At 39.4% G+C, this 13,008-nt stretch overlaps 1 long non-coding RNA gene across 1 annotated transcript; it reads left to right on the forward strand.

The window, feature by feature from the left end:
* The first annotated feature begins 6,706 nt into the window (after positions 1–6,706).
* On the forward strand, positions 6,707–11,772 carry LOC122878915. Its single transcript, XR_006378573.1, has 3 exons — positions 6,707–6,765; positions 11,539–11,591; positions 11,710–11,772. It is a non-coding gene; the product is annotated as an uncharacterized LOC122878915 (long non-coding RNA).
* The last annotated feature ends 1,236 nt before the right edge of the window (positions 11,773–13,008 follow it).

Genomic DNA, 13,008 nt, shown 5'->3' on the forward strand with positions numbered 1-13,008 from the left:
TCACAAGCTACCCAGCAGTATATAGAGAAATTCAAATTAGTGCCACCTTTACCAGCCGCAGTATTAGTGATGCTTACACATTAATGCAGCAATAATTACAAACCAATAATATAATATATATGATTCTGAAATGGGCCATACTGCATGATGAGTACTTTTACTTAGGGAACTTTAAGTATATTTTGATGCTAATACTTTTCTACTTTTACTTAAGTAAAATTTTGAATGCAGACTTTTACTATCCATCCATCCATCCATTTTCTACCGCTTGGTCCCCGACTTTTACTATTAACAGCCTATTTCTACACTGTGGTATTACTAGTTTTACTTAAATAAAAGTTCTGAGTGCTTCTTCCAACACTGAATAAAGTTATATTACTATAAATAAAACATGCTCATTGTATTCACTGACTCCAGAGGGTTTTCCCTGTTTTCTGGAAATACTTTGGAAATAAACTCATTGATTTAATCGGAGTATTCACTTGTTTGATGTAGAAAAATTTGTGAAATGCACAAAAATGTCAGCAATTCACTCATGAGAATTGTAGAAATCACGAGTAATTGTAGAAATGTCAGCAGCTGAAATGTGGTTAGGTCTGGTTTTTCTCATGCTGTCTTTCTTCGTGGTTGTACAGTCTCATTTTAAATGGAGGGAATTTATCACCATGGTTTTATATTTTGTCTCATGCAGCTGTTTTATGGGGGGCTGCCCAGCTTTGATAAATGAACAATGAATAAAGCAATTTATTGAAACAGTCAATAACTGTCTTCTGAGCTTTTTGTCATATTTAACTGTGTAATCGACATGACCATAAATCATATGACCTACAGTGTAAGGAGCACATTACTGGCACCCATCTCTGCAAAAATTGCTCAGGCTTCGTATTAACCCAAAGCAAATGAATCTTGTTTTTCATGAATGTTTTGAATGTGGAAACACACAGGTGAAATTCCAGTCAAAGACGAGTCAAAAAAAGGAAGTTGAGCAGAGGTTGGATTTGCACCAAAAGTCAGATTTTTAACCCTGCATATCTAACATTATAGTTCTCTAATGCTAAATCAAAGATGAAAATGTCATTAAATGTGCATGGTTCAAAATCTGATTTGAAACTAATGTACAGCCAGGGATTGAGAGATTATGCAAAGTAGCCTACACCCACTTACCACTGTGCTTAAGCCAGAACATCCTGACTCAACGGGGCCCCTACCCGTGATGTGTTCTACACATTGCAGCCGATACTTGGCCAGCACCGAGCTCCCAAAATAGATGGTAGTTCCAGATAGGTGGGATGTGAGGCGAAAGAGAGAGAGAAAGTGAGAAAGGCAGTGAGAGTTGAACGTAGGATAGTGTAACAAAAGGAAAGAGGATTGGTATTGTGTGTCTGCAATCTGCTGCCTGCACCCTGCCCTCCTAATTCACCGTGTGTGTGTGTGTGTGTGTGTGTGTCTGTGTCTGCACGCGCGCGTGTGTGTGTGTGTGTGTGTGTGTGTGTGTGTGTGTGTGTGTGTGTGTGTGTGTGTGTGTGTGTGTGTGTGTGTGTGTGTGTGTGTGTGTGTGTGTGTGTGAGTGGTGACGTCAGTAAAGGTGCTCTTGTCAGTCTGGTGCTCTTCACTGAAGGCCCATTATGTAATTCTTTGGAAAGTCTGACCAGTAGTGGCCAGACAGTTAGTGGGCACACACAAAGACACACACACACACACACACACAGACTGAAACATGTAGATACAGTATCACACAATTTTACAATATGCAAAATTGCATAGATAGAAACACACTCACAAACACAACCACTGTAATGTGTTCCCCTTGACTCCACATAATAAAGCAGAACACAGAGGCCCATACATGTCTATGCGCTGGAGTGGGCTGTAGAGAGTGCTTCGCCAACAGAGTTATAAATAACTGGACGGCCTGCACCTTAAGACGGTTTTGTCTGGGTGGAGGGCGCTCAGAGTTCAATGTAACCTGACAACTTAATCCCTTGTAAGAGAGAGAGGCAGACTGGTGATCGCGGGGCCGTCTAGGATTTCCAAGCTACTATTGCTTATTAGCACTGAGAGAGGAACAAACATAGGCTCTTTTTTGGATACAGTTCACCTTGTAATACACGTGTGCATACCATGGGCACATTCACTTATAAACAGACACACATTGTTCTGCTATACTTTTCCACTCACCCTCACATTACGTAATAGGCAGGTTACTGTAGTTTGAGTATATGTTTAGCTCTAGTAGGTGAAAACACATTATGAGATTAAAGAAATGGTTTCGACATTTTGGGAAATACGCTTATTCACTTGCTTGCTGAGAGTTAGATGGGAAGATTGTTACCATCATGGAGTCTCTGCTGGTTGCCCGGGAACTTTCAGGATGTCACTGCACCCAGCCAAGAAATAGTCCGGCACATAACCCCGATAAAACTGCAATTGGCGTTTTTACTTTGGTTTTAATTTTTTTTTTTTAAATAGAGCCAGGCTAGCTGTTTCCCCCTGTTTCCAGTCTTTATGGTAGGCTAAGCTAACCAGCTGCAGGCTGTAGCTTCATATTTATTGTCAAACTAATAAAACCTATCAGAGCTTTAAAAAACTGAACAGAAAATTGCTGGAATAAAATATATGAAAAAAAAGAATTTAAGATTTTTTCTCCAGTTTCTGAATTTGTTGGACATGACTGAGCAAGCTAATAAACACACAAAATATATAGACACAAACTCCAGGCCAGTGTTGCTGTGTGGCAAATGCAGACTTCATGTGACTGCATGGGAATACGCAGCAGTGTTGTCTTCTTGCTTCTATCTTGGATCTGCGTATCATAGATGTCATTGATCGATGGTGTTGCAACTTATGATAAAACATATTGTAAGACAGTGTGCGATTAAGAGATCATTCATAAATCTGAAAAAGCTTATTTCTAACATACAGTACTGTAAAGATATTACAATAACATACAGTACTGTAAAGATATTACACACACAAAATACAGTACTGTAAAGATATTACAATCTTTTAAGTTTTTTTCTTCTTACTGTAAGTAGTGAATGTAGGCCACCTTCAAGCTTCCTGTAATTTTACTCAAGTGAAAAAGTGGAAACCGAACCCATCCTTTAGTGTCATCCTTTGGATGAATGCCCGTAACCAGAGGCAGCTTTTGTGTGTTTTAAGTGGGAAGGTTCAGCAACCAAGAACTTAGCTGTAACCAGTATTTTCTTTTCTTTTCTTACATTAAGCATAGATGGATAGATAGATAGATAGATAGATAGATAGATAGATAGATAGATAGATAGATAGATAGATAGATAGATAGATAGATAGATAGATAGATAGATAGATAGATAGATAGATAGATAGATAGATAGATAGATAGATAGATAGATAGATAGATAGATAGATAGATAGATAGATAGATAGATAGATAGATAGATAGATAGATAGATAGATAGATAGATAGATAGAGTGTGCATGCAAGTGTATGTGCACCATGTGAGAGGAGGCTGACCTTTGATTTTAGCTGCATGCACCAACCCCTCTCTGTGTGCATCTCACGCATACTTGAGGAAATTGTCAATTGTAGTTGCTCATGAAGACCAGGATCAGCTCATCACTCTTCTGCCCTCTGAGGGCACATGGTCCACATTAAAGCCCGTCAGATGCTGCCATCTCCCACAAGGGCGTGCTCGCAGGTTCTCAAGTCATATGTCTGCCTATTTCAGTGGTCGTCCTTGGTTAGGACATTGCGTTTGAAAGAGGGCTCAGAAGAGTGGATAATCTCTCCCGGGAGTGTTAGCAGAGACTTCCAAGTTCACTGGGTTTGTGTTCAGTCATGCAGAGCGTAACAGTGGACTGTGATACTGTAAGGCTGGGATCGATGCATTATTCACATAACTTGGTTTAGCTCCAGAGCTCCAAAGCAATACAGCCCAATCTCCTTTTAAAGATATATAGTGTGCCTCAAGGTGGCAAGTTAAAATCAAACTAAACTGTACATGAGTCAATTTACAGGTTGCACATTTCAGAAAGTACAAGCTAATGATTTCTCATGTTCTTGTTTTTATGATATTAAGTCACATGTAGTGTCTCTATAAATATAACAATGGTTTAGACATTAATATTAGCCCCAAAAGATAACTGTATTAGTACTTACTACAATGAGTTACTTGTTTTTAGTTCTTGTAGTAGTCTACATTTTGTTTGGTACAAAGCTCAGAGTTGAACCAAGTTGCTGGGTTGCTACAGGGGGTTTAACTGATATAAAAAATATAATTTGAAATGTATCCATAAAATAAACACTGTACAACATTCCAAAGATTAGAAATAAATACAAATATTTTACTGCACCCCCAACTGTGCCTTATATTAATTAAGTTAAATATCAGGCTTGGCTCCTGCATCTTTTTGTAGCTTTACCCATCTACTTCTAAACAGGTAGACATGTCTTAAGGACTGGGCCAGGTTAAGTGTATTGAGGTCAGACAGGATGGCTGCTGAACAGCACCCGTTTAATCCCTTGACCTGGTCCAACCAGCAGATTAGACCAGCTTGTTGGGGGAAATACTCGATCCTGTCGCTCTCTGTTGGCTGCACTTCAATCACATTCAATGTCTCACTTCCCCCTTTCATATCCCCACTGGCGCGGAAGAAAAGGTCAATACGTTACCGTCACATGGCTTGAACACAGGACTACTTTAAACAATGAGTAATGACGGTAGCACAGGCTGGATTTTGTAATGAGATGACGTCATGGCATTTAGTACTGGACAAAAACCAGAAAAGAACAGACAATACCGTAAGAGACTATGAAACCATAAGCCAGAGCAATTCCATTAGGTAATCAAGCTGACTAACAACAGAACATTAACACCTCTGCAGTAGGTTGAATAACAACTGCAACACACATCATCTAACTTTAATTTGTTAATTTCAAATGTGACGTACCTGTGACACACCTGCTATTTGGGTAGATTGCATACTGAATGTTAAGTCAAGGGTAAAATCATAAGATAGTTCATGGCTGATGAAAATTGTCTGTTTGCTTAAAACACTTTTTTATCAAGATTGCTAATGTTATCAGTTTTATAACTAAAAAGATGGTATATGTTTATTAGAGCTGCTGTAGGTGATGGCAATAACTCATCTCTTTTCTGTTTAATAATTTATACAGGGGCATTGGTTAGGAAAGTGATGCTATAGATAGTTAAAGTATAAAACATTAGACTGGGAGATAGATGGTACAAAATAAAACAACTTTTTTACTGTTTTTTGTACAAAACTAATGGTTTCATTGTATTTTATGCTTTATGTGAAAAAATAGAAATCTGATGTCATGCATCTGGCATGTCTGTTTGCTGCAAAGAATTTAGTTGGTAAATTAAGTAATTGTATTGTCTTTAATGTTTCTGCCTTGCTACTAAATTACAAGAAGTCAAAGAAATCTGCATGCTACTGTGGCAACAATAACACAAGGCTATAAATTCAGAATTTAGGATAAATTATACTCATTCATTTCACACAATGCAGTATGGGCATGATTTTAAATGTTTTGACACTGTAGATTCTCTTGTTTGTTTTGCATTAGCAAAAACTCATGAGAATGGCCTTAATGTTAGTTTCTCTATCTGTGTACAGGCTTCTTTTGCATTTCTTCTTTTGATTGTCATGAAGGTTGTAAAGAGAGAGATCTGATTGTCTTAGTAGATGGCATGAGCCCTTGTTGAAAGTAAACAGAAGGATTAAGTCTGTACAGGCCTGTGCGGGGCTGTTAGGTCTATCAGGTCAATTAGCTCTATTAGATCTATTAGCTCGCAGCATGGGCACAGGAGGATTTGCCTTGTCTTTGTACAGTGTCTTATCAAAACTATACTGTCAATTACGACTAACACCACAGACAACTTACAGCCACTTGGATATGAGAAGTTATGCAGATGTGCATTCTCTAAATGAGACATAACCCTGCCCTTAACATCAAGAGGTTAAGGAGGGTAAAAGATGATGCATTAAATAGTATTGTTTTAAGTTTTAAGGTGGAGTGTGATAAAGTTTCTTCTATAGTAATAGGTACTTCTGCAGCTGATTATTTTTTAAGTACTTCTGCTCTCTGAGATATATTTACTGTATATGATGTTTACTCAAATACACTTCTACACAGATACTTAGTTCATAAAGGGGTACTCCATTGATTTTACATGTTAAAGTCAATTTACTAGTCACAGGGAGTTCTACTCAGTCTGTGAAAACATTGTTTTGGTTGTATAATGTCTTCTTTGTAAAGTCTGAAAAAATAACCCAGTGACAAAAACTCAGTTTGGGCTTTGACACTCCAATTATCTAATAGAAATCATGTGTTCCAAACTAGGGGCATGGAGTTGAAATTATGCGGGTGTTTACCAGGCTAGTGAAAGAAATGATCAAGTTGCATCAAAGGAAGTGTAGAGTGTTTTTGAGACTTGACGTGTATTAGGGACTAAATGTCAGGATATATTGTCCATTGCTGCATTGATTTTGACTAAGTGTGTTCATGGGATGGCTATCATTTATCTATCTATATATTCCCCTATAGCTAACTGGTAACCCAGCTCATGTGATTGTGTGAACTGTGAAGGTGGCTGTGTCAGCGACCATGTCATGACAGTGTGTGTGTGAGTGTGTGTGTGTGAGTGTGTGTATTCACTTGAAGTTATTCTATCTATACCCTCACAGACCTAGATCCAATATTTCCTGTGCCACAGAGGACACCTTCGCATTAGTGAGTGCATAAGAAACAGGGAACCGGTATGTTCTGTGTGTGTTTATGTGTCGTGTGCATTTGCCCTTTGTCCTGGCTGCTATGTGTTCTGGTATGTAGCTAAAGGTCGGGGCCAGGCGGAGAGCAGGACGGCAGGGGCCCGGTCAGGGGGAGCTGTGGCTGGGAAGAGCTGCAGAGCCAAAGGCCAGCAGCTCTGACGAGAGCGAGGATTAGGACAGAGCCATGGATATCAGAGCAAAACAATACAGATCCTTGTGAACAGGCTAAAAGACTAAAGGCTACAGAATGCTAGAGGAAGTAATCAGTTAGTGAGATATGTATATTTAACTTGTCTCTACAGAGACTGCATTAAGTAAAACGTGTGTAATTCAAGAGCAGCAACTGATGTGCGCACCTCGGGAATTTGATCTTATGTGTCATTTCAGGAACTTCTCGCCTGTCATTACCACTGCATGACTTCACAGGACTCCAGTGCAGGCTGTTCCTGAGAATTTTGCAAGTCAGGACAGCTACAGCACATGCACACACACACACACACACACACACACACACACACACATGAGCTATCCAGCAGTACTCCTATTGGGCAGACGAGGTACTGCAGGGTCCTCTGTCTCAGTGGTTTAGAGAACAGTGACTCTGACCTCTGACCTTTTATGCTTTGTCTTGTGCAGTCTGCTTTACACATGTCAGGGCTGTGTTATACTGCATGAATAAACTGGATTTACACAAGGAAGTGGATATCACTGCATGGCCTAGATTGGGTCTCATCCCTGTTAATATGGAAACAATAATAGATCTGTGTTATGCAGGTTTTGTTCCTGTGTTAATACAGCCATAGAACAAAATCATCATTGTCTTGTTGACTCACAGCAGAACTTTGTAAGACATGGTTAAGAGGCTATCATTTGTTATGTTATCTTTTAAGATGTATGGCCTACAAGAAAATTTAAGCTTAGAAATATGTGCTAATGGAACGTTCAAGGGTTGGAAACAATGTCATGAACACCTGTGTGATCTGGTGATGAATACTACAGATATAACGATGTGGATACATATAAAGAAGGACCAGAATACTCTCATTTAACCATAATTTAGCAGACACATTGTTAAGAGCTTGAGCAAGCAGGTGATTCCATTTAAATTCCACAGACATCTGTAATCTATGAATGAAAGTTGTGTGCACAGCTTTCCTCCATTTTGGTCACTTTGATAAATAAGCCATACACACAGTTGAAAAAGTTGAATAGAAGATCGAAATATAAAATCCCCAGAGCCCGGGGGTTATGACTGGCTTGACTGAACTGCTGCCGTCTCGCTTATCCTTTTCAAATCTTTGGAGGAAATACGAGGGATGGACTGGAAATCTTAACAATTTCACTTCCTCATCTGGTGGAGTAGAAAAGTAAAAGAGTTGCCTTTATTGTTCCCATTCATCCTTTTTTTTTGTGTGTCAGTTGTCCTTATGAATGACACAGTGTGGTGAAGCCTGAACATTTACTCTGCTTAAGTAGCACATCACTGATCAGTAAACTCACACACTGATTCAGCTGATTTGGACAGATTTGAATGTGCCACTCACTTGTGTATTAATGCACTGCCTCATATGACTGCAGAAGCAATGTTACATCAAAAAGCTGGAAACTGGAATTGGAAGAAAGACTTTGTTGGATTATTTGATAGTACACATTTGTGCACCACATACTTGCATTGCATTGGTGCAGGTAAAATAACAATTGTCTGTATCATTGTTGTGTGCAAAATGTTATATAATTTACTTATAATTGGATGTGGGATGAGTTTGTGCTTAATTGACTTCTCTTTTTAAAAGAACTCCATTATGTTGTACAGGTGTTGTCGTAATTCAGTCAATCTTTTTTTCTTCACCTGTTCAGGCAAGCTGTCATTAACTTATGACTAATGGCATAATACTGAATGGTATTCAGTGTTACAGCTTTGACATATGTCAACATGAAAACATTGCTGGATGACTTCCAGTAATAAAAACATTTTCGAGTGTGTATGCATGCACAAAGGATAGTTGAGTTGGAGTTTCTTTACTGTTCCTGAATTTGTTGTTCATCGCAAACAGAGTAACACATTAGTACAGGGAAGTACCAACAAGTGATAATTAATTTGTTCATGAAGACAATAGCAGCTGGTGTGAAAGAATTCCTATTTGTTCCACACTTTAAGACTACCCACTGGTATCTGTGGCCTGATGGGAGCGGCTGAAACGTACTAAGGAGAGGATGGGCAGATGATCTGATTGATATTAAGATGACAGTTTTCAGGATTTATGTCAGTGATTTTAGCATCTAAGTACACATTTTACGCAATAGCATATGTTGACTTATTCCTGTTCTAGGCTAAAGGCTAGGGTTCCATAAAATCCAGCCTCACATAGCAAACTACATCTGGTGAACTCAGTTTTTGCTTTATTCAGAAACGGATTTTGTTCAGATAGTTTAGGAGCAACTTTTAGTTTGAAGCAATGTTTTTTCAGATTAAAATTTTGAGGAAAAGACCAGTGACCAGCGTGTAGTGTGTGTCCATTCAGATAGGGTTCAGACTCCTTAAAATTAAATCTGTCTTTAAGTATTTCATCTATGGCCTTCCTAGACCAAAATAAGCAAAGTGAAAATTGTGGAGTAGCTTTGCCAGGCTATCCCAAACCAGCAAATGATCAAAAATGTTCAAACTGATCCAGTAAAAGGTTTTTCAAGCGAGACATGTCATCATTAGTGTAGGGAGTGTTGGAAAGCATTGGTAGGCTGGAAGTTTCTGGTGTTTTCCTTCGAAAGTCAGAACAGATGAAACCTCTGGCAAAATGTCTCCACTGAAGATGTTAGGAATTCTGTTATAGACATTACTGATGTGATGTGGTGTGAGGTGTGTGTGTGTGTGTGTGTGTGTGTGTGTGTGTGTGTGTGTGTGCATGTGTGTTTCATGTTCTTATGTCCCGGTGGGGACTTTAACCTGAATGCACACTAAACCATGGGGACTTGTGTCACCATGGGGACAAAAAATGAGGTCCCCATGGGTAGAGACTGCTTTTTGAGGGTTAAGACTTGGTTTTAGGGTTCAGGTTACAATTAGGTTAGGGTTAGGGTAAGGGTTAAGGTTAGGCATTTAGTTGTGATGGTTAAGTTTAGGGTAAGGGGCTAGGGAAAGCATTATGTCAATGACTGTCCCCCACGGGGATAGTGAAACAAACGTGTTGAATGTAGGTGTGCACAGTAAATAGATCAACCATACCCAGAGGAGATGGATACTTGACATGGTGCCTTGGTATTAATCTGTGGATGTGTGTGTCAGTGGTATCAGAAGTATTCAAATATTTTATTTAAAATTACAAGTATTAAAAGTCTAAGTCTTGCTTTCAAAATGTTCCTTAAAGCTGTTCAAAACAATATTTTTGTAGTCATAATGATCAAATGACTACTTGTGTGTGAAAGACGTCGCTCTTAGAGACAAATCCACAGAGAATTATCACCTGACTCTGCAGTTCCTTTCAGCTCTATGAAGCATTTCAGCATCTTTCAGCTCATTGTTTTGGTTTCACATCCCCAACTTTACTGTTTTGGTTCACTCTCATCAACCTTGTTTCCAGCTGCAGCAGGCAGCTGTTTTCAGTGAAAAAGCTCTGACATTTTCTACACTACCTGCTCAGTATCAAACAGTAGACAGACACTGTTAGAGACTAACTGGTAAACATTTTTGAGCATTTAGCTGCTAAAAAGCATTGGTGGAGACCAATATGAGAGCTAAAAGAAGAGTAAACCTGACTTGACACTCATCATGTTGCCAGAAACACTGTTTCCAAATGAATGCTACTATTGCTCTGTGTCTGCTGGATATATTAATACGTAACACAATCGCCATAACAACTTCATTAGGTCATGATAGTTAGATAGTTAGTTAAACATTTGGCCCATCCCACATGGGATTACAAAGAAGCGCTATTTATCAAATATCAAAAATGAAAAATGTTTATGTTGTGGTAAAGCATGTTACGCTGCCCCCAAGTGGCAAAAAATCAATTAATGCAAGTTTAAGTAAAAGTACACCTACACCTGCCAAATAAATGTAGTGGAGTATGTCTCCCAACCTTAGTAACCCCCACACTGCTCTTATTGCATGTTCCACTTCCATTTAGATCTGCTTGGTCAGCTCTACATGTCAATCTGACAGGGAGAGAAAGAAGGATTCTCTCTCCCTCTCTCTCTCTCTCTCTTGTTCTCTCCCACGCTTTCTGTGGCTTATTCTCACAGCAGAAGCACAAAAGGTTTACACATTCATAAACATTATTCTATGTGCGTACATGTTGTGCATCATGGAAGGAGCCCTCCCCCATGCAATATGTATATGAATGAATGGCTTTACACAGGGAATGGCTCCTCCCCAGGAAATCCATGACTGTACTTTCCAGAATTAGAGTATGACTTGCTTAAAGTGGAACTAATGGATCAGCGGCGGGTTTCCAGCAGGGCTAAATATGATGGAGACCAGGGTGTACCTCGTGCTTGTAGCACTGCTTGTAGCTGAACCTGTTCTTAAAGACGTGTGCATGCGGTTCAGCAAACTGGAACTTTTGTTTTCCCACGCTACAATGTACATGCAGCAAATTAAGACATGCATGCACACACACACACACACACACATGCACCCAGACATGCATAGGCAGAGCAGTAGAGAAAGGTGTAGGCGGTCTGACGCAAGCATTACTGTATGAGTCACGCTGACACAAAGCCTGAGTTACAACACGCACCGTTGTCATAGTATTATCTCTCCAACAGGTTAGATGGATTGCTGCTCTCCCTCCCCTCACTGGAAGGAAAAATAACCAGAGGTGCGGACACTGACACAACTTCAAATCACGAAACCAAGACCATATTCAGCATAATTAAACACAGGAGTCCAACAATGAAGATTAATCACACTTTTTTCTTTTTCTGTTAAACTTACAGATATGATAATGATGGTAAAGGCTGTAACTATAGCAATACGAACCTGTCATCCCAGAGAAGCACCCCATCATATGCCCAGTGTTTCCACAGAGAAGGATGGAGGATCAAAATCCAGAGAGAGGAGAAACAATTTCCCTATTTTATTTTATTATTTAAATATACTGTGGTTCATATTATAATGATATTGCTTGTGAATACCACCACTTTACCCTGCTACCACCTTTGCAGGGTCACAGTTTGTGTTGTTTGTGACCGTTATGGATAAATTATGAAGAGCTGTGTCACAAGTCCAGTCAAATGAAGTTTATTTGTGTTGCCCAGTATCAAAAGTAAATGTCTCAAAGGGCTTTAAAGGTCCACATTAGCAACACTTTCAAAATCAGGCCCAGTATGATCAAGAGAAGGACCAACTCCTGCTGCACTACAGACCTCTTCCACAAGAGAGCATAAAATCTGTCCATTGCCTGTGCTGGGAGAGCTGCCAGGTACATACCAAACTGTTGCCCAATCCTATTTGTCACATCACTGGAAAAAAGGCAAACTTGATAGTATGTTGCAGGACTTTCCAAGGATACAGAGGTCTTATTTGAATAGAGATAAGACAGCAACCTTGCCTGAAAATTCATGGTGAAATACCTATTTCTTCATGTTGCTCCACAGAGGAAACACAAAGCTGTAAAGTTATACAATTGTGAGCGTTGCCAAGGTGCAGTTATGGGTTTTCTATTTGTGCAATTAGTACGGAATAAGGCATTAACACTGGGTAATGTTTGAGAATAATTGCCCCCTCAAACTGCTTGCAGATTTTGTTAGCAAACACTACAGTCTCTGAGCCTTGGATTACTCACTCACTCACACACACACACACACACACACACACACACACACACACACACACACACACACACACATAGACACACAATGCCCAGATGGGAGACAGATGTTTAATAGACAAGGTCAAGGAGTCCATACAGTAATTGTCTGCTCCACCATTTCTCAGTATTCTCTGCATTGTTCAGATCACCACATCCACATAAATCCAGGAAATTTCCTCTGGAATGGAAACCATGTCCTGCTCTCACAGACCTATTTGTGTTTCTTTATACAAGCCACTTGTTCCAAAAACTTAATTCACTTCACATTTATTTCATTCTGACTCACTGTTTCTCCTCCTTTGTGGATGTTTCTGGGGTCTGACGGTATTCAGAGAAAGTGCTGATGATGACTAATACACAAAGTAACAGAGAGATGAGGAAACATAAGGAGAGGAGGAGAAGTTTCTAATCTCATTATCCCTAC

Source organism: Siniperca chuatsi, linkage group LG7 (assembly GCF_020085105.1).
Source record: "Siniperca chuatsi isolate FFG_IHB_CAS linkage group LG7, ASM2008510v1, whole genome shotgun sequence".
NCBI lineage: Eukaryota > Metazoa > Chordata > Actinopteri > Centrarchiformes > Sinipercidae > Siniperca > Siniperca chuatsi.